The sequence below is a fragment of the Talpa occidentalis genome, unplaced genomic scaffold (assembly GCF_014898055.3).
Source record: "Talpa occidentalis isolate TD23 unplaced genomic scaffold, MPIMG_talOcc4v2.1, whole genome shotgun sequence".
NCBI lineage: Eukaryota > Metazoa > Chordata > Mammalia > Eulipotyphla > Talpidae > Talpa > Talpa occidentalis.
In genome coordinates, this window is record NW_026555331.1 from 52,645,796 (window position 1) to 52,667,368 (window position 21,573).

The 21,573-nt window shown below is 33.8% G+C and overlaps 1 protein-coding gene across 10 annotated transcripts in view; it reads left to right on the forward strand.

Moving 5' to 3' along the window:
• The window catches only part of NCOA2 (nuclear receptor coactivator 2), a 265,641-nt gene that overhangs the window by 77,219 nt on the left and 166,849 nt on the right, over positions 1-21,573 (forward strand). For 8 of the 10 annotated variants that reach the window (XM_054692193.1, XM_037505522.2, XM_037505514.2 and 5 more), the window contains exon 2: positions 18,411-18,467. The gene's annotated coding sequence lies outside the window, so the exon portion shown is untranslated. Of the gene's footprint in view, positions 1-6,479; positions 6,591-8,459; positions 8,479-18,410; positions 18,468-21,573 lie in introns of those variants that run through there. The other 2 variants (XM_054692197.1, XM_054692196.1) reach the window with 2 other exon arrangements.

Consider the following 21,573-nt stretch of genomic DNA (forward strand, 5'->3'; position numbering starts at 1 on the left):
TTTTAAGTAGCGGTGGAATACCTGCTTGTCTCTCACTATCATCAAGAGTGTATGTACCTAATGGAAGAGTCTTACAACAAATGGTGTTTAGACTTTGCAAAACCTAGACATATAGGTCCAAAAACACCTTTAAAACAAAATCTTTGAAATATTTCTGAAGGTTCTCAGCATTTCACTTTTGTGACTCTTAATAGGGGTTGGTTGATCTCTCCAACTTCCATAATGATTACAGTAATTGCTGTAATTATCATGTACCTACTTTAGGCCAGGCCCTTCCATATGTACTTTACATATGTTTCTTATTCTCTTAAAAATTCAACTTGGTATATATTATTCCCACTTTACAGTTGAAGAAAGTAAAGCATAGAGAGGATATTTGCTTATCCAGGGTCATATATATGATAATAGCAGAAGTTAATATTTGAACTGTGGTCTGTTGAATTCCCAGACTATATGAATTTTGCTATGTTTTAATATCTCTCAGGGACGAGGCTACTAGAAGAAAAGCTGTACTTAAACCAAATATTCAAGCTACCTATTAACATTTTGAACAATACTGGTAAATGTTCCTATTACTCTTACAGTATTGCATATAATCATATAATAATTAATGTCTTGCTTATAGAAGTCTTTGGTTTTCTGAACTTGGAATGAATACTGCTTTCTAAGTAAAAATGAAGCCCAGAACTTTTATACCATTCTGTTATAATAATCACTAGTGTTTTTCTTAAATGTCAGTAATTGTTCCTGTAGGAATGAACTTATATTAATAATCAATAAGACCTAGGGACGTAATGGCTTTGTTAAAAGAAGTTTTCATTAAGAACTGCCAAAAATACTGAAGTATCAAATTCTCAGTGTACCTAGATTTGAAGAAAATCCTGATTTTCTTTCCTGAGGTAATATTAGTTTATAATACCATATAGGTTTCAGGTGTACAGTTTTTCACCTTAGCAACTGTGTACATCACAGTATGCCATTCACCCAATGCCAGTCATTATTCATCACAAACTAGTCATTCCCCTGGACCCATTGCCTCCTCCCTTCTTCCCCTCTGGCAAGTGCTATTCTAAGTGTGTCAGAGTCTAAGGGTTTGCTTTTGTTTTCTCCTTCTTTTTTCCTCCTTAATATTCTACAAAGGAGTGAATTAATATACTATTTGTCTTTCTCCTTTCTTATTTCACATAGAATAATACCCTTCAGGTGCATCCATGTAGTCAAAAATAACAAGATTTCATTGTGTGTGTGTGTGTGTATGTGTGTGTGTGTGTGTGGTTTTCAGTGGCTCAGTAGTATTCCATTGTGTCCATATGCTGCATCTTCGTGCTATCCTTAGATAAATAACGTACTGATAGTTTGTAGATAAATTTATTCATTTGATCATTTTACACCCCATCCAAGCCTATATTTTGTAATTTAAGAAAACATTATTTATATCTATAAATCAAATTTATACAGTAGTCTAACCTGAAAATGGTTGTTTAGGTTCAGCAGTAGAGAACTTCACACTTACAGGAAAGAATGCTATTTTGCTTCTGTTTGATGAAGAATGTTTTAGTAAGGCTACTTTGCCTGTGAGGAAGAAAATGGATGTAGCACAGCCATCTCCTCAGTTACCTATTCAAATTTCTTTTGGATAAATAATTTCTTAAATGTTCTGAAAGCAGAACCAGAGAGCTGCTTTAGAGAGTTCTGTGAGGATTGAGATAAAGTATTTGGGACTTGTTTGGGAAAATGTTTGACTTCTTGGAGTTGACAGTCGTGTCATAGGGGACACTCTATAAGAACTTGATAAAAATGTGCCTTTCAAATCACTTAGGGAACAACCTTGGAGCTCTTATAACCAAGTTCAGTTTCCAAATATAATAAAACTTTGTTTTCAATCATTTGATACTTTGACTTGAAGAGGATGCTAAACTCTTTTAATATTCACACATACAGTACCAAAAGAAGATTTTGTTCTAGACATATCTCTAGATTATTTCTGAAAGTGTTCCCACATTATGTAGATGACTCTTCCTAGAACACGTGTAGTTTTTAATACTTTGGGCAGTTCACTATTAACTAAAAAGGCCCACATTCGCCCACTCTGTCTCTTCTCACCCCCACACCTCTGGCCTACACCCCAGTTCTACGCAAAAATAAATTATAAAATGAGAGGCCCACATTCAAAGCAATGTTTCTTTAGAATTTTTTTCTATAAAAGTAATAATCACCCTTTTCAACTGAGTTTCTCGATGCCTTAATATTATACTCCAACAGGGTAGTGTTTCATAAGAATCAGATTAGGGACCAGTTCAGTTTAGTCGTCAGACCTAATGATTTTTCTAACTATCTTGGTTCCTATCTGGAAAGCTTTCAAGACCGCCAGCTGTGTGGCTTGTTTGAAAGCAAGAGGCCTGTGGCAGACATGTGGTTTATGCTATTAGTGTTGCAAAATCACTTCTTATGTAGAGAAGCTTGCTTTTCTCCTGCCTCCTATTGTTTGATTTTAAATCATTTTTCTTGTGGTTTTGGTTTGTTCATTATTTCTTTTTCTTTATTCCTTTCCCTTTTCTCATACAGATTATGAAGAAGGGAATAATTATGAGATATTTTTTGTATTTGTTTACATTGTCAAATTATGTAGGCAACTTCCCTTTTGTCTAACAGAAAGTAAACCTAGGATACTTAAAATATTTGAATTCATTAATTTTAACTTTCTCCACAATTCCTTCATTGTTTTGGTTTAAATACATTGACAATACTGTTATAACTTAGAAGGTATAGACATCTGAGAATTTACTCAAGTGACACCATGCCTACACAAGCAGAGTATGTCAGTGTATTTTCTTTTGGGTATCTAAAAAGTTAAGTTGTTTGTTTGTTTTTCTAAGGTTTTTACTGGGAATGAAATATATATTAGAATTTTTTCTCAACCCTTTCTTTTCCTTAGAGTCACAGATGCCCAAGGAAATAGCTGAGATAAAAGAGGAAGAAGCCCCAGATGGGGCTTCATTATCAACAAGTTAGATGATTAGCCCTTTATAATCAGTGTCAAATAGCTTACCTGATTTTGATAAGATAAAAATCAAGAAGTGATTGTGAGGCACAGTGCTTTGTCCCCTAGAGCATTCCAAAACTTTTTATGATCTGTCAGTGTCTTTTTTTTTTAAAAGATTTATCTATCTGTCTATCTATCTATCTATCTATCTATCTATCTATCTATCTATCTATCTATCTATCTATCTATCTATCTATCTATCTATCTATACAGGCACTGGGTACAGTCAGAAGCACTGGAGGGTGAGAGAATTCACCAGAGCCAGAGCGGGGAGCAGAGCAGGCAGACTGATGAAATACATTGCTGAGGGGAGCAGCGGGCTGCAGGAGAGGTCTGTCGCGCCATGTTGGACCCTCCTCTGGTGGCCGGGGAGCAGCCGGCACTGCAGAGGCTGTGGGCAGCTTCGCAACCCAGTGCTCAACCGCTGCGCCACCACCGGGGAGGCCCCTATCTGTCAGTGTCTTATTGAACTTGTTGGAGATGCGGGTATTCAAATAAATGCAAAGGCTCTGATTTGTAGGAGTGAGTAGTATCAATCCATGTAGGGTTTATCATTTCTGCTCTCATTTATTTATTTGTTTGTTTGTTTGTTTTTTTAAGTTTAATTTATGCATACAAGAACTGGGGTACAGGCCAGAGGTGTGGAGGGTGAGAGGATTCACCAGAGACAGAGTGGGAAACAGAACAGGCAGATTGACTGAAATACAAGGCTGAGGGGAGCAGTGGGCGAGACAAAAGAGGTCTGCTGTGCCATGTGGGTCACTTCCCTGGCCAGGGATCGAATGCCGTAGTGACTGCGGATAGCTTCATAGTGCTGCATCTTAACCCCTGTGCCACCAGGCAGGTCCCTCTGCCCTCTTTTAGATGAAAGGAATGATAACTTGAAGGAACTGTCCTCTGGAGAGCATTAGGTTGCAGACTGGAACTATGTATCTGTAGTATGCCTGAAGAAAACACATTAATGGAAAATAGCTAAATTCTTAAAGTTATAAGCTATGCTATTATTTATTATACAACAGAAAGATTTTCAATTATTTTCCTCATATAATTCATTATATTATGGAGTTGGGTAGTTTCATTTTTAAAATGCCATTGTCCAAAAAATGGTGTATTATTTTTTAAGTGGTTTTAGATTTGTTTTATTCCTTAATCTACCACTAGGAACCCAAGTCTATTTGTACACAGACGGCATTTACATGTTAGCTGAAAATAAGATAACTCTAGGTTGGTGAATCATATACTTTGATACTTTTTGTGATGCCTTGTGGTATTCCTTCCATACTTTATTTTAAAATATGACTTGTTCATGTACTTGTGGGTAAGAAAGTGACTTTTGAAATTTTCTCTGCATCTGAGAGCTGTTTATGATCTGCTTAGCAGAATTACATTCTAAGTTCTGAGTATAATGCAGTGTGTGGGGAGTGGGGAAGAAGCATGGGGAAGACTTATATGAACATTTAAAGATTAGGAAGAGCTGAAATACTGTATCTACAATCTAGTAACAGTAACACTTTTGTTCCTAAAAATATCTCTTTGGTATAGCTTTAAAATTTGGTAAGCAAAAATTTGATTTGTAAATCATCTAAGTGTCAATTTCATACATGTGAAAGGAAGGGTGAGGTTTAAGACTGGAACCCACAATCACATTTTCTCAAAATAACTTTCAGTCTCCCATGCTACCACTCTTAAAGAGTGACAAGTCATACCTCTTGCCTGAAGTGGTGTGGTAAGTTATACCTCTTTTAAAATACCATTACTAAAAACAGCTCAAGTTTCTAAGCTGTCTTACATTTTCAAAAGTATTTGAAAGTATTTTTGGACTTGCTAAACATTCTTGGATGGAAGAAAAAGGAAAGTGGTTAATTTGTATTAGGAAACTCAGTTATCTGGAGAAAAGGTTGAGAATGTCTGGTTCCTGTGGGACTTAAATTAATTCATCTAGTGTTATAAAATCATGAGCACAATGTAAATTCAGATTAGCTAATTAGTCTTTGCCTCAGAGTTTACTATTTTATAAATAGGGCAAAAACCATACTTTGTTACTTCCATGTTACTGTTAGGTTAACTGGGGCTCCGTGATTAAGCAATTTGACTTATCCTTTACCTGTAAATGTTTACTCTCAATTTAGACACAAATCCCTTTACCAGTTTTAGAGGAGTTCAAATGTTACTTCCCTAATGAACATTTCCCCCAGTTACCTCTTTTTGTAATAATACATGCTCAAAGTTGCACTTCCATTGAATTGAGGTCTCCTCTCAGATCTGATTTAGCTTGATTACAGCAGGAGGCCTTTTAATATGTCATTTGTGTCACCGAGAGTATACTTTCAAAATCTGAGAAGTCTTTTTTTTTTTTTTTTTTACCATAGTTCCTCTATTACAACTTGCTGTTGAAGTAAAGTACAATATTCCATTACCAACTTTTCAGGAAAAACAGATATACTGGCCTATTAAATGTACAAATTTTAAGATATGTCACTTTTTCAGAAACTATGCTTGTGAAGCAAGGAAAAACTGTAACAGTTTTGTGTCTTATGTAACATGATTTCTTTAAAAATGACAGAAGTGCTTTAAAATGTCAATTGGTATTTTTTAAAAAAGTCTAAAATGTATAAGAACCAAAAATTTGTGAAATTCTGCATTAAATTGAAAAACATAGGTATGTTGTTAATGCACAAATGATTTAAAATTTATTTTACTACAGATCGTTTTTTGGTCGAGAAATACGCATTACTTTAAGAAACTTTGAAAAAATGTAGTAGTAGTATAACATGTTTCAAACAGTGGGATTTTTGTACTCCAGGAATTTTGAAAGTAATTTTGAGACATAAAGGCCTAAAATTGTGTTATCAGGGAATTTAAGACATACGATTTAAACCATTTAAAAATAGCACCATATTTTCCCCCCTTACTCATATAATTTCCTTTGTAGTTCTTGTTGGTTCAAAAGTTGCCTTTTTGGAAATATGAGCACTGAGCTGGGAATCAGAAGATCTCATTTCTAGACCTTTCTTTGCCTTGAGTGATTTTAATCAAATCACCTAACTTCACTTATCCTCCTTTTTGACATTTGCCTAATGCATATAACAATTATAGCTTCAAATCTACCACACAGAATTGTTATGATAAAATAAGAGAAAAGTAATCTGGAGATGTTTGAAAATCTTGTGTCTGTTGTCTGCCTTTTAATTTAACTTAAACTGTTGGTTATGTTATTTTTGTGGAAAGTCTTAAAAACTATTAAGGTGCTCATACATAATACTTTCTAGTCCATAAGTTCCCTGAAGTCGGGACTTTTTAAATTGTAAGATTAGAGAAATAACTGTCACTTAATAAGCAAATGGAAGATGTGCCTGTCTTTAAACCCAATTTGTTTAGACTAATGGCTTTTTTTTTTTTTTTTTTTTTTGAGGATGGTAGAGTTTTTTTTTAGAGCCAAACTGGAATTTGGAGAGATCATGCCACTCTTTCTGTTTGTCATTGAGAAAACTGAGGCCTCGATCTATAAAGATACTGGCACTGGCCTAGAGTCCAGTTCGATATTCAGGTTAGATATTGTTGAGTATCTTCCTCCCAGATATTGTTACTTTTCACAATAAAGCTTATTAGCATTTTAAAATTCCTAATTATGTTCCTGTTCAGTATTCTCTTTTGACTTTTATAGTATAATTTGGATAAAATAGTAATGAATTAGTTTTTAGAAATGAGTTATATTTTTAAAAATTCTGTCAATTTACTATGTAATGGGCTGAAATTAAAATTATAAGAGAAAAGAGAAAATCAGGCCATTGATAATTTAGATTACTCTTATTGTCATTTAATTTTACCATATTTACAATCAGAGCTACCATAGAATTTGGTAGTATATCCCTACTACCCTACTCCCTCTTTCAGTGTTTTGAAGAGAGAATGAGGCCAGGTATGTTTCTTTGTGACCACTTTTGAAATGGTTTTCCTTTTTCCCCCCATTCATCAAATATTTACTGAGACAGACAGAAAATAGTATAATTTTATTGGCCCCACTTGAAAAATAACTGGGAGCGAAATGTGTTATCAGTCAACACACATTAGCTAAGAACCTTCTACAGAAGCATTGTGCTAAGTGCTGATGATTTTAAGACATACTAGAGTCTATTGCCCAGGAGACCATGAACATACCTATTACCATTTTATTCTTACATAATATGAGATCAAACATTTTCCTGCATTTAAAATTACATGGCAGAATAATATTCTCTATTTGTGTTCTTTTTGGCTTCAAATAAAATTTGAATAGAGAAATATTGCAAATAGAAAAGTGTGAATAATTTTAGAACCCTGAGAAGAATATTATGAAAGGTTAAATTGTCTGTGCTTTAATAAAAAAAAAAAGCAGTTAAAATTATTTTAGTCTCTGAAATAGTAAGTATGTTTATTTAAATGGAAGCACACCTAGACAGAAATAAATCTTGTTAAAACAACAGCTTACTACTGACCTTACTTGCTTTGCCCAGAATTGTGAATGCAAAGAAGTACAAAAGGTCTACCTGGCATATTTGTAATAATATCTTTAAAAAGTTCTTTAACCTGATACTTGATGAAGAAGAAAGGGATTAGTTATATATACCTTGACTTACAGTCTGAAATCAGAGCCCAAACTTTTTATTAGATACCACAACTTGCTAAAAGCATGTTCAGATATTACACACTATAAATTTATGGGATTTTGATTCAATCCTTACTTTATTCTCATAGAAGAACTCAAACCCTGGTTACTCTGAAACTCTGTGGTCTGTTTTGATTTGATTGGAATTGTTATGTCATTTTTGTGGAAAACATTAAAAAGTATGTAAGAAGACTCCATGGTGTGTAATATTTTGCGGTCTATAAGTTCCTTGAGTAAGTTCCAGTATTTTTTTTAACCCTCTGCAGAACCTGCAGACATCCCTGTTTACAGGCCCTGATATTATAAATATTTGTTGGATGAATACATTTATAGTTATCTTTTAATCCTTTCATATATCTTATACTATTCTGGTTTCATGGTAGTCTTCCTAAGACATTGTTGATTTAAAGTCCTTATTATTATTTATGAAAAACTATTAGTTTTTATGCTGATTACTGCTTAAAACAGCAATTTACTATTAAATCTCATAATACTGCATGTTAAGAATTTGGACAGGACATAGTATGCTTGTTTTACCTCTGCTCCATGATGTCTATAGTCTCAGCTGGAATGACCAGGAACTATTAGGGGGCTAGATGAACATCCCATTTTGGGACTTCTTCATGGTATGTTAGCTCCTAGGAAGTCAGACATATGTATCAGCTCAGGACTTTATGATCAAGGAATCCAAAGGTTCAAGCTGAAACTTTAAGCCTCACAAGTTCCAGAATATCATTTCCGCCACATTCTATTGCTCAAGCCAATCACTAAGCAACCCCAGTTTCAAGGGGTAGGTAATTATACTACATTTCTTAATGGGAGGAGTAGCAAAGAGTTTATTGCTGTCATTAGTCTTCCACAGTTTCTGTTTTTTATGTATTGCTTGCCATCATTATTATTAACCTTACTAGGCTGTAGTTTATTCTGGAATGTTCAGCAAAATGTCTCCTGCAAGTACTTAGGAACTTATAGTACTTACAACACTTCCCTTCTGTCTCCTTGTTGTAGTTGAGGCTTGACTGACTGGAGAACTGAGAGTGAGGGAAGGAGAGGGATAGAGGTGTAGAAATTAGAACCTAATGACTGGGAGTTCATGCTCAAAATTAATTTGCCCATGGTGGCAGAGGGGAATATCTCTACCTGTATCTCTTTCCCTACACACACACACACACACACACACACACACACACACAGAGTTTCATGGTAGGTAGGCCACTGGTACCTAGGAATTTTGATTTCATGTACTGTTAAAAATCTATCCCTTTGGGGCCTCCACTGGTGGCACAGCAGTTGAGTGCTGGGCTGTGAAGCTGCCCGCAGCCTCTGCAGCGTCGGTTCTATCCCTGGTCACTGGCGAGGGTCCCACATGGCCCGACAGGCCTTTCCTGCCGTGCCCGCTGCTCCCTTCAGCAGTGTACTTCGTCAGTCTGCCTGTTCTGCTCCCCGCTCTGGCTCTGGTGAATTCTCTCACCCTCCCGCACTTCTGACTGTACCCTATAGACTGTACCTGATTTTACCCTATAGTAAAATTGCTGTTTAGTGTTTGCTCAACTCAGAGTCCATTGAGTTCTGCATATACTACTATTAGATAAGAGAAGGTATTTCAAATCTCCCCATTATTTTTCTTTACTTGAACTTGCTGAAAACTTTGTTCCTTGATACCTGATAGCCAAAGACCTTAAAATAATACTGGTCTCCACTCCAATTTTCGCCACAAATATCAGTAGAGAAATTAAATGGCCATCACTTCGAAGCTATGTAATGGTCATCGATATGATTCAACATGTTCATGTGTTAAGAATTTTTAGATTGTCTTCTGTATGAAAGATAAAATTTCATGGACGTTTACATGTGTTCTTGGACTTTGGGATCCCCAGTTTGAGGGAAAATTAAGCCACAAGTAGGTTGTTTTCCTAGCTGTCTTGATGTCTCCCACCTTAGGTTTTAGAATTGTTTCATTTTCTTTTTTAATGCATTTCCTGTGTCAAATGAAGTTCTCTTTTTGTCACAGCCTTAAATTTTTTTCTTCTTCCTTGTCTTTTATCTTACAGTATCATAGTATTTCTTCTACTCTCTTTACTCATAAAGACAAGCCAATTATTGAATAGTCTTATTCTTGAAATATTTTACAGTGATTCATTGTGTTGTATCTTTTGAGTGAACTAATGCTTGTGACTATTTTGTAATAGCTGAGTGTCAGAAAGCATCTCTTGATACTAAAATGGAGTGGGGGGAGGGAGCAATGGGAGATGGTGGATGAACCAGTGAATACAAAGAAATAGAAACCATAAGGAAGAGTGGAGGTCTTGCATTCATAAAGATTTGATTCTACTAGTTGCATTTCCTTTTGCTTTAGCTTGAGTAAATCACTTAATTTCTCTGGCTCAGTTTCCTCATTTGCAAAATGAAATTGATAGATGCCTGTCTTAGGGAAATATTAAAAATAGTATTAAGAATAACTACATTAAAAATAATGTAGAGTTTGTAGCAGAATAATTGATACCAGGTACCATATATATTTATGATATTCAATTGCTCATCTCTAGGTCTTTCAGGTTTTATTTCCTTTGTATTGTTAGATATTTTATATGTATGTTCTAGATTCAGCAACAAAATTATAAACCTCGCTCATACCTTTTTGTGTACATAATTCCCTTCTCTGGTGGGAAGGTTGACTCATATTTGATGATTTCCATAGCAGTTAGTTAAGATATGGGGGCTAGCATTTTAGTATAAAATTTGTTCCTAAGTTCACAGAAACTCCCATTAGTCAGCTGACTGGGAGAAACACTATCATTGTCAGTAGAGGTACTAAACCCTTTAAATTTCTTCTTTCTCTCTATAAAAATGAGTAGTTAAGATAGATTATTTCCAAATTTCTTCCAGATCTAAACTTTCAGTCAAAATAGTGCTGTTACCATAGCATCCAGTTTTCTCTAGTAGTTCTCAATATCTTTTTCAGAACCTAGACATATAAAAAATTAAAAATTGCATTGGTTTTTTAACAGAATAGGAAACTCTAGACACACACAATGAGTCAAATTTCCTACGAGGTTATTTTTTTTTTGATAATATTTCTCCTGAGTGACACTAGGTTCATTCAGTGAAATAAGCAGACTGAGACACAAGAAAAAATTGACTAGGGTCCTCCTGTGTCCTATGGATAAGCTCTTCACTTTGCAGCCTGTGAAGTTATATACCCATTCTACTGGTAGTCTAGTAGTGGTGGTTTTGGAATGCATACCATGTTCTTTCTAGAATTCTGTAAAATATTTTTATATTAATTACATCATAAAAATTGTCGTTTTTCTCAAAGAAAAAGCTTGCCTGCGATATAAGATTACAGCCATGAATACATATTATTATCCATGTGAGTTGTTTTCTACTTAAAAAAAATACCATTCTTTAGGTGCTTGTTATTTTATTTATTTATTTATTTATTTATTTAGGTATATTGATGCTACTTGGTAGGCAAACAGAGTAGTAAGAACATAGGGTCTAGAGTCATGAAGGCATGGGTTTGATATCCAGCTCCATGACATGTCTTTGACTTTTGACAATTTGTGTTACTTTTCATAGTTATAAATGGGCATTATATAACATCTTTCTCTAGGACACTCTCCTTCCTTCTTTCATATAGTGTGTGCTTAAAAAATTGTTTCCTTTATTATGTTGAAATGATGATAATCTTAATGTGGTCATATATTTTTCAAATACATGGGGAAGAGATCTAAATCCAGAGGGTAGATGGAAACTCAGAAAGGGGCTTTAGGTGAACTGAAGGTTTTTGCTGGTCCCTGTGAGTTACTTGAGGGTTCTACTAGGTGTTTGGGTGTTAAAGACCACCCCATACTACTACCCCTGTGTTGTGCATATACTTTCTTATTTTTTTTTAGATTTATTTATGCATACAAGAACTGGGGTACAGGCCAGAGATACAGGGGGTGAGAGGAAGCAGAACAGGCAGATTGACTGAAATACACTGCTGAGGGGAGCAGAAGCTGAGACAGGAGAGAGGTCTGCTGCGCCATGTGGGTCACCTCCCTGGCTGGGGATCAAACTCATGCTGCAGTAGTTGCGGATAGCTTCCTAGTGCTGATGCTTAACCCCTTGCAACACCAGGGAAACCCAGTGTTGCTTTCTGTTCACTCCCTTTTGTTGCTCCATAGTCTTCAGGTGAGTATTTTACAGGAGTGTCTGCTTTGTACTCAGGGATACAAAAGGAAAGATTGTAGATTCAGTTTGTATCAGTGAAAATGGCCTTAGCAGCACTGATCAGGGAGAAAAGTCTTAAAGAGAAAGTGAATTTCTGAGAGGAGTTCAGTGTCCTATTTCCACTCTTAGAGGGGAATCTATTTACTATGTTAATATATGCAAGGTATGTATTGCATTTTATTAAAGAAGGTGGACACTCCTTATTGGGAGAAAAATAGTATGTGAGAGTCTTCTAATTTTGGAGAACTGATTGTCAGGTTGACTGTCACCAATTATATTAAGAGGACTTCATTAATTTTGACAGCTAGACTTATTCAAAAAGTTCTATATTGTAAATAATGTGGAATATTGCATTTAGGTCTAAGATGGCAGGATGACATCTTTTCTATACCCTTTGTATAATATATGTAGCAAAATGACTTATAGAACAGTTGAAGGAAGCATCCCTGAGTCTTTAATCTGTTTTAAAAGATTAATTTCTGCCAGATAACTTTTTCTGTAATTATCATGATCATGTGATTCTTTTGGCTGAGTGCCCTAATTAAAGCGCTAGGACTTCTGCAGGAGCACTGTTTAAAAATCACTAGTCCAACAGCAGATTGTTCTTAAAGGTACATGAAACCTTATCCTTACCCTTAAACTCACAGTCTAAAGGTGAAGATAAATTTTAGCATAAGGTAATAATGATAGTACTCCTTATTTCCTGTTCACTTGTTAACACTTTTAAATTTCACCCGTCATTCCAAAGAAACTTTTTTATAGAAAGGTCAGCAGTTTCTGCTGGCTTCTAATTCTCAGTAGTGCTGAAATTGTTGATCACTCTCTTTTTGGAATTATCTCCCCTCAGATTATACAGTGCTTGTCTTTACTGATTCCTACTGTTTCTTAGTTAATTTCTTCTCATTCTCCTTGGACACTTTTCTTTATAATTTTTAACCGTAGGAGTTCTCTAGGGCTTAGTTCCAGACTCCCAGTCCTTTGTTCTTTAGATCTTCTCCCTAAGAGAGCTTAACTATTTCTATGCATCTAAGTGCTATTTTCAAGTTAGTCACTCCAAATTTTTAGAATCTTTAGTCCTCTTCCAAATTTGAGCCTTTTCCATTCATTTACATATATGAGGTCAATTTTTCTTCCAGGTCTGTCTGTGCAAGAATACTATTAGAGAATTAATGTTTTTATGATCATTGCTTTATTATATTGCTTGTGACCATGATAATAGAAAGACTAAATTGAAGGGAGTAGTCATATGAGATCTGTGAATTAGACGGGTCTGTTATTTTTCACTATAAAATACATCTCAACTGTAAATGTATACCTACCTGTAACTTAGGAATTTTAAAACTGAACATATATCCTTTTTTATATCTATTTTAGTTATAACTTAGGAAATTTTTTTAATATTTAGTATGAATGAAAAGTTGTTCAATTATACATCTAAGTCTCTACTTGTTTAACTTAAGATTAATTGTACTTTTGGAAGCATTTTATTAAATTGAATTAGAATAACAAAAGGACATCTTAAGATTGACTTTCAGTTAGCTTTAAGCACCAGTTTTAGAAAAATGAAAATTTCTCAGTGAATTAAGTTATATGTATAATACACAGAATGAATAGTTTAAAAGAATAATTTGAAGGCTAGTTAATTAATGTTTATACATAAGTTATAAGATCTAAATGTCACATCAAAGCAGTCTGACATAATACTACTGACCCTATTTAAAAAATACTTTAGAAAATGAAAATTGCTTGTTAGAAATTCATTAGTTAAGAATCATTGTCTGCAGTGGAGGTAAAGCCCTTTCAACAAAGAAAGAAATCATGAACTTGTCTAAAGTACATTTAAAAGTTAATCAGTTAATTCATAAATTATTCTTCTGTGGTCTAGATGTTGTTTTTAGCAACATCAACTTAATAAAGAAGATTTTTACCCTGCAAACTTAGTATACATTTTTGACATTATTAAAACTTTTGTAACAGAATGGCATTGGGATTTTGATAATATAATTTATTAAAATGTATATTAAAACTTAATTTTAGGACATTTGCATTACATAAAATATGTGTATTAAATAAAAATATAATATCCTCTTCAGTAATCTGAAATAATTCTCATAGTTTAAATCTTAAAATTATGACTTTCCTCTTCAGGTTATAGGTTTGAAACGTGCTGAATTAAAGATGGTTTTTATGTTCAATTATTTAGATGTTTTTGTGCTTTTAAGTAGAAAATGGAATAAATTATTGTACTAATCATGCATTATGTGTATATGCCTGTGGTGGTGATATGTTCACATGTCCTTGGCTGGAACTGTTGAAAAATCTCAAGTAATTTGAGTAGTACATCTAGATTTCTCTTTCTTTACTCATGAGTACTCTTCATTTTTACCAACCCCCCTAACTGGCTTGATGACTGAGGTGGTACTAGATAAATAACAAAAAAATCACTACTATATGTATTTTACAAGATGAAGTATGTCCGGTATAGGACTTCCCTCTTTGGTTAGTCATCTCTTTCCAATAAATAGCATATGCAATAGATTCTGTTGTTGATCAAAAATCAAATTGGTTGTTCAACTGACAAATGTATTTTCATTTGTGTACCACCAGTGATATACTGGTAACGGTGTCCTCTGATGGGTGACAACTTTAAGAACATTATTAAGCTATGTTCAGTCTTAGGAAAATGTAATGTCAGGATTTCATTAACAGTGTCAGCCACGGATGGATGATGTAGGGAATATACTTTGCTGTTCTTGTTTGTACGATAACGAAAACCTCAAGGCAGATTTCAGGTTGAACATATTTTCACAATGTACTTTTTCAAACCCAAGTTGGCAAAAATGATATCATTATCAAAATGGTGTTTTTCACAATGATGGAGTGGTAAGAACTTGCATGAACTCTGCAGCTAGGCTTTGCCTTAGAATCCAGGCTTTGCCACTGCATTAGCTATGTGATCTTGGGACAAATACATCACTTCTCAGTTAAAGTTTTTATATCTACAAGATGGAGATGATAGTAGCAGTCCTTTATAAAGTTGCTAGGAAGATTAAGTCAGGCAACATATATATGTCCCCGACATATATATGTGCACTCACAAAACAAGCATTCAATAAATAATAATTATAGATGTTGTTATTGGTGGTGGTGGTAAAACCAAAGAACAAAATATGACCTGTCTCTCATCCTGGTAGTTATAAAGTGCTCTTCTAGCTAGTGTTACAGATGTTACTTCATTTTCTTCCCAGCTTACCTTGCTTCTTCTGCTCCTAACCATTCATGCTTAAAAAAAATAAATAAATGGGAGAATAAATTTCCTAACTCCTGTTTCCTATCCCCACCCCACCCTTTGAAAAAATCATCAACCTATGCCACTTTGATGCTGTCAGCAATCTTTTTTGTGTGATACACACTCGGTACTGATTTTTTCCCTCAAATTAATAATTTTAGTTGTGCAAATTAATAATATTAATTGACGCTTTCTTTGGCAGATGTTCACACCACCATTTGCTATTAGGACAACCATTACCTTTAGATGCCTTAACTCTTGCAGTAACCTATACACGAGGAAAGAAAATGGACACAGATACATTTTAAAAAATCATGAAATTTTTTTGAAAAAACTTAAGGTTTAATTTGCAAACCATAAAATGCACCCACTTTAAGTGTATTAAAGGATTACTTTTGATAAATTTATACAGCTGTATATGTCATGTTGCTTATGTATCTTCCTTTAGTATTACTACAACCCAGTTTTAGAACATTTTGTCAGCCTAAAAAGTTTGTTTGCATCCATTTTCAGTCAGTCCCCACTTCCATACCCTAACTGAGAACACCATCCGTTTTTGTTTCTTTAATTTTTACTGTTTCTGAAATTCAAAATTTATACTTTTATATAGTTTGTTGTTTTTATGTCTGACTTCTTTCATTTAGCAGTGTTTTTGTGCTCATCCATATTGTTCCATGTATCAGTACTTCATTCATTTTTGTTGTTGAGTGATATTGCATTGTACGAATTTACCGCATTCTAAAAACTCCATTTTTTGATACCTGTCTATATGTCTTTCTGGAGAGTTATAGGCAAATAAAGTCATTAGGCTATCACAGAGAAAATCAGTTTTACTTGGGGTATGGTAGGCCTGAAACTTGTATTTTTTATCTTTTTATTGAGTTACCTGTCAAAACTAGTAGCGTTTAAGAGGATCGTAGTAGACAGAATCCTAACTGCAATCCCTGCTGTGTTCCAGGTACTTTATAAAATTATCTCATTTAATATTTTCAAGGTGCTACAAAGAGGACATTATTATCTTCATTTTATAGTTGAGTTCACTGTAACATTTCCTGGGACACATACCTAAGCTGCTGCTTGTTATAGAATAATGTCAACTGCAGTATTATTTACATAGCAAAGCAAGATTTTGAAACCTGGTCTGTCTGATAATGTCTAGTTCTTTCAGTTGTTCCATGCGCCTTTTCATATCTTTTTAGTCTATGTGATGGAAAGAGTTGTGGCAATGAGAGTGAAAAAAATGAAATTTATCCCTTTGCCTTTTCTTGCAAGGTTTCTATCTTTCCTTCTGTCACTTGGCCAGGCTCAGGGCAGTCTCCTTCCTTGTTCATAAAGGAACTGTGCAGAAACTAACAGGACTGATAGAGGAGTAGTAGGATGTTTATTTCAGTGTTTTTACCGCCTGTAAACTTGCTTAAATTGATAATAATTTCCTTCAAAATTTATGTGGCATTTTGTAATATTTATGATTATGAGTATTTTACTAATTCTAATTGCTTAAAATGTTAAAACCAAGATGTGAAAATTATTTATGTTGTCATACCTCATTTTTCTTTAGCATAGGTGCATTCAACACTTATGCCTCATGTTATATTAGTATATTTATAAAAACTTCTGTATACTGTAGATCTAGTAGTAATAGTTTAATGTCATCATTCTTGCTTATACCACAAGTTGTAGCTCATGATGTTGCATAGTGTGATGTCCTTGAGCAAATCAGTTGTTGGTATAGAATTATAATGGGTTTAAATAGTCTAGCATAATGAATACATTTACTCCATTAGTTCTAGAAAGAACTGATGCCTTCTATTACATAACAGTTTACGGAGTACTATTCACTGACTGCCACTTGAGGAGAACCCATTTGTTTTACTTACTGTGATAACTTCTTATTTGCATACAGATTTCCTTTTGTTTTTCATGAATTATCTCTGAGTAATAGCCTAGCTGCATTTCATTAAACACCATGATTGTCCAGACCGATCAGGTCCTTGTCAAAATCAAAATGCAATTTTTTCTATTTCTTTCCCTTTTAGACCCACTCTTAGATTATGAAATCAGATCTTTTCATTGTCCTGAAAATATAGTAACTTAGATATTAAATTAACAACTTTTTTCAACTATTAGGTTCTATTTATTCTTCTAAAGGCTAAAGGGGATCTTTAGAGTTAACATTGTTTTAAGTTTGATAATGAACCCTAAGTTTTATTGGTGTCACCTGAGGAAAGAAAAAATAATCTAGTAGCTCAGTTATAAAACAATCCTTAAAATTGATTAAATCTAGTAGTCTTCAATAATTTTTTAAAAAATACTACTACAATTAGTAGCAGTACTATTACTAGTAGCAATCAAGCACTTTTTAATGGGTCCATAAAACACACAAAAATAGTAACCATTAATACACATGGATATTAATATATATTATTATAAGCACACAATTCTACTATTTGTATTCCTCACTCTGTCTTGGAAACAAACCTCATTGTTGCAATGAAAATGGTTCTTGTGTGGATCAGAGAAAATGCTACAGGGTCCTCATAGTTAAGCTCTTTGTTCTCAACGGTGAGCAGTTGCTGAAAACTTGGTGAGCAGTTGCTGAAATATTGAAAATGTTCAGTTCTTTCTTTCTTGGTGCACATTTGCACTTGTAAATTGTTGTGATTGTCATGTGTTGCATCACTTTTTTTCTTTAAATAATTGTGACATAGACTTTTATTTCAGTACTTGTGGGCCTTATGGTTCAACCTTTTAGGTAAACTATAAATCATAACAAATCGTGAACAATATGTGAAATATATTTGTTTATTAAGCAAATATTTATTGTAAACTGTTTTACTGTGTGGTAGGCACTAGGCTATCCTTAGGAGTGTGGAAATGGGTAGCAAAGATCTCCTCTGCTTTTACTCAGACTTCAGTGCTAGTTGATTAGACAGGCAGCTACAATAAAGTATAATAAGTGTTGTGACAGGAACTCAAAATTTGTGGGTAGATGCCTCATAATTCACAATGAAATTCATAATTCAAATGAAATTCAAATATTTTAACATTATCTTGTACAAACAGTAATGCAGCAAGTCTGTTTGATTTACTGTACAATTTAGTGGAGACATGTTATTAATGAGTATTACTTGTATGCTGCTTGTAGAAATCACATCCACTGTAATGAGTCTAACGGGATTCTGCATTTTAAAATTCATGTTTGTTTGTTTATATTTCAGATTTCTCTTCGATTTGGCTACAAATTTATAGATATTCTACCCTGTGTACAGGCACAGGTGAGTGAAATTAAAGCCTCTTTGTTGGAATATTTTAAGTAAAATCAAATGTTTAAAAATTATTATAGTTTAGCAAAGTAATATATAAATAAAAGTCAATGAAATGTATTTTGTCTACATTTCTATTTTATTCTGAGAGTTATCTATGACTGTGTTGAAAGTGATATATGAAAATGAAATGACAGTATCTGTTTGTCTGTAATTTATATATACCCATTATATGAGATGAATTATAATTTCATAACCTGGAAAGATGTTTACATTTATTTTACGTGTAAAAATATTTAAAAGGGCTGCTATAAATTTTGGAAGCAAATTTCTGTCTTTTAGGGTAGATCTTTTAAATGCAATGAGCAGGCTTTTCTTCTCCAAGCAGTCTCATGTAGCTTCTCAATTGTTCCTTATCATATAACCCTGATTTATTTTTATTATGAAATTCATTATTTTCTGATATATTCTTTATTTATAATCTCCCCTACTAGAATTAACTTCATTAACATTGAGACCATTTTTGTGTTGTTAAATATCCTAACTTAGGATAGTGCCTGGTATATAGGAAAGATTGAATAAATATTTGTTAAAGCACTTATTGGATAACAAGTATTGAGTTTTTTATATTCCAAGTTATTGAATGCTGCATCTGATCGTACAAGCTAGAAATACTTCCTTTTGTTTATTTTGAAATATGAAATTAATTTACATGGTATAGTTAAAGGTATGTAGCTCTTAAATGATAGGAGAAATTGCCTGTGTTGTATATCTTATGTATTCACATGTGATTAATCAGTGTAGAATTCAGTGGTAACCTTCCAATTCTGTATTTAATTTATCACTGTCTCAGAAGTTTCTTATGACCCAGTAATAGGAATACCTGAAGCAGGTGTAACATCTTTTCACCCCTTACTGGATCATGCTACCATATTGAGTCATATTTTGTGATCATTGTAAAGAGCAAAGTGGATTTGAAAGTTGTCTTGTTTTTATATCTGAAAACTAAGTAAAACATTTAATACCTGTCACTATATATAAAATATAATTTTTGATTACTTTTCTGTTTCTGGATTGGGGAAAATTTTTCTTTCTGTAATATTCTTGCCCTCTATATTGATGTTTGAATTCATTTATCAAAGGTAGCAGTAGGCATAAGCTACTAACCATTCCTTGTGTTCTTAGCATTTCCTTTAAGCATTCTAGGATATTCATGGTGGTTACTAGGTTCTTATTTCTTGTTTTGTTTTTGTCTATTTTACTTTTTTCAGCCATTGTTCTCTTCTACTGCCATCATGATTTTTCATTTAATGAAAGAACCAAGTCTGACCTTCAGATTTTATTTTTGTTTTTTTAAGTAAAATTCTAGGAATTATACAGCATTATTTGATTCACATCTCAATTACGTGTGCAACTTGCAGAAATACCTTTGACAATTCTAATAACGGCAGCTATTACTTATTACTTTTTTACTGTGTGTGAGACATTATGTAAGTGCTTTTCGTTATCTTCAGAATAACAGATAAGGAAATTGAAACTTATAGAGGTTAAGTGACTTTTCCAAGGTCATATCAAGTGTTTGGCACTTTGCCAGTCCAAAGACTGCTCTTAACCACTGAGCTCCATTTTCTCTCTCAGTAATCGATGATAGGTATAATATATGAAACTCATATTTATATTTGAGGACTTCAGAATTTCTTTAGCAGTTGAGCATTATTTGGCTTGTATTTCATTTCATTGGCTTGTATTTCATTAACTTTTAATCTTTTTTCCAACTCATAAGCATGAGGACTCATTTGACTTAGTGACTAAATAATTCAAGGTTCCATTCTAACTCGCTCATTTCATGCTCACCTTTGTGGGGACAGGTGGTGAAAAATCATTTGGATTCTTTTTTCTGTTACAAACATCATTTGTATGAGTTAGCATTCTTCCTTCCTTGGGACAATAGAAATTTTAGGTTACATGCGGCATGTGTGGTTTCTTGATACATCACTTTTCCTATAGAAAACAGGTTTATGAAATTGTAGAATTACTTAGAAACCATATCTTGGCAGGTACAATAATTTATTTCTGTGGGGAAATTTTTAATTATGTAAGAAATGAAGTGGCATAGCTTTCAAGTAGCATGGAGTTGAGTTGGTTCAAATATAACTTTATAGCTTTCCTTATTTATTTGCAAGGCCAAATAGGATATATAATTATATGAAAATATTTTGGATCTTAAATGTATAATATTATGAACAAAAACGTGTTCTTGAAAGTAACTTTATTCAATACATCTTAAAATATTTATTTGAAAGCATGATTAGTTATACTTCCTCACACTTTATAAACAGGTTGTATTCATATAAATTCTAGATCTGAGTATATGGAAAAGAGAATTCTATAATTTGAATAAAAAGACAATTTTATTCAATAGACCAAACTCTGCTTCTTAACCTATAGCTAGGTCGATATGTCCATGTAGTCTTGTGCTTTCAGCATTTTTAGCAGTTTTTTTTTTTTTTTTAAGATTTATTTCTTTATGCAAGAGCCAGGGTACAGGCCAGATGTGAGAGGATTCACCAGAGACAGAGCGGGGAACAGAATAGGCAGACTGATGAAATACACTGCTGAGGAGAGCAGCAGGTGAGACAGGAGAGGTCTGCCGCGCCATGTGGGACCTCGCCAGCCGGCAGGGATCGAACCCGTGCTGCAGAGGCTGCACACAGCTTCACAGTGTGGCGCTCAACCGCCTGCACCACCAGGGAGGCCCATACTTTCAGCATTTTTAAAGCTGGAGAAATATGTTTGACACTGTAGCCTTGTAATTTTTCCTTTACTGTGGAAAGCTGATCTCACTGTAGATTGTTAAGTAATTTGGATTCACTTCTATGTTTGTTTTCTCTGTGCTGGAAGTTTTGGGGTGGGAGATAAGGTGGAGATGGGTAGGTGAAGAATTGTTCACATATACTAGGTAAAACACAATTTTTCAATGCTAACACATATAGAAAGAAGTTCTACAAAGTAAAAGAAAGCATAGTACGTGTCTTGTGATGTACTTTGTTTTATACTAAATGCTAAATATTAAAATTTATATTAAGCATCAAGACATAAATTATGCACACATTCATTA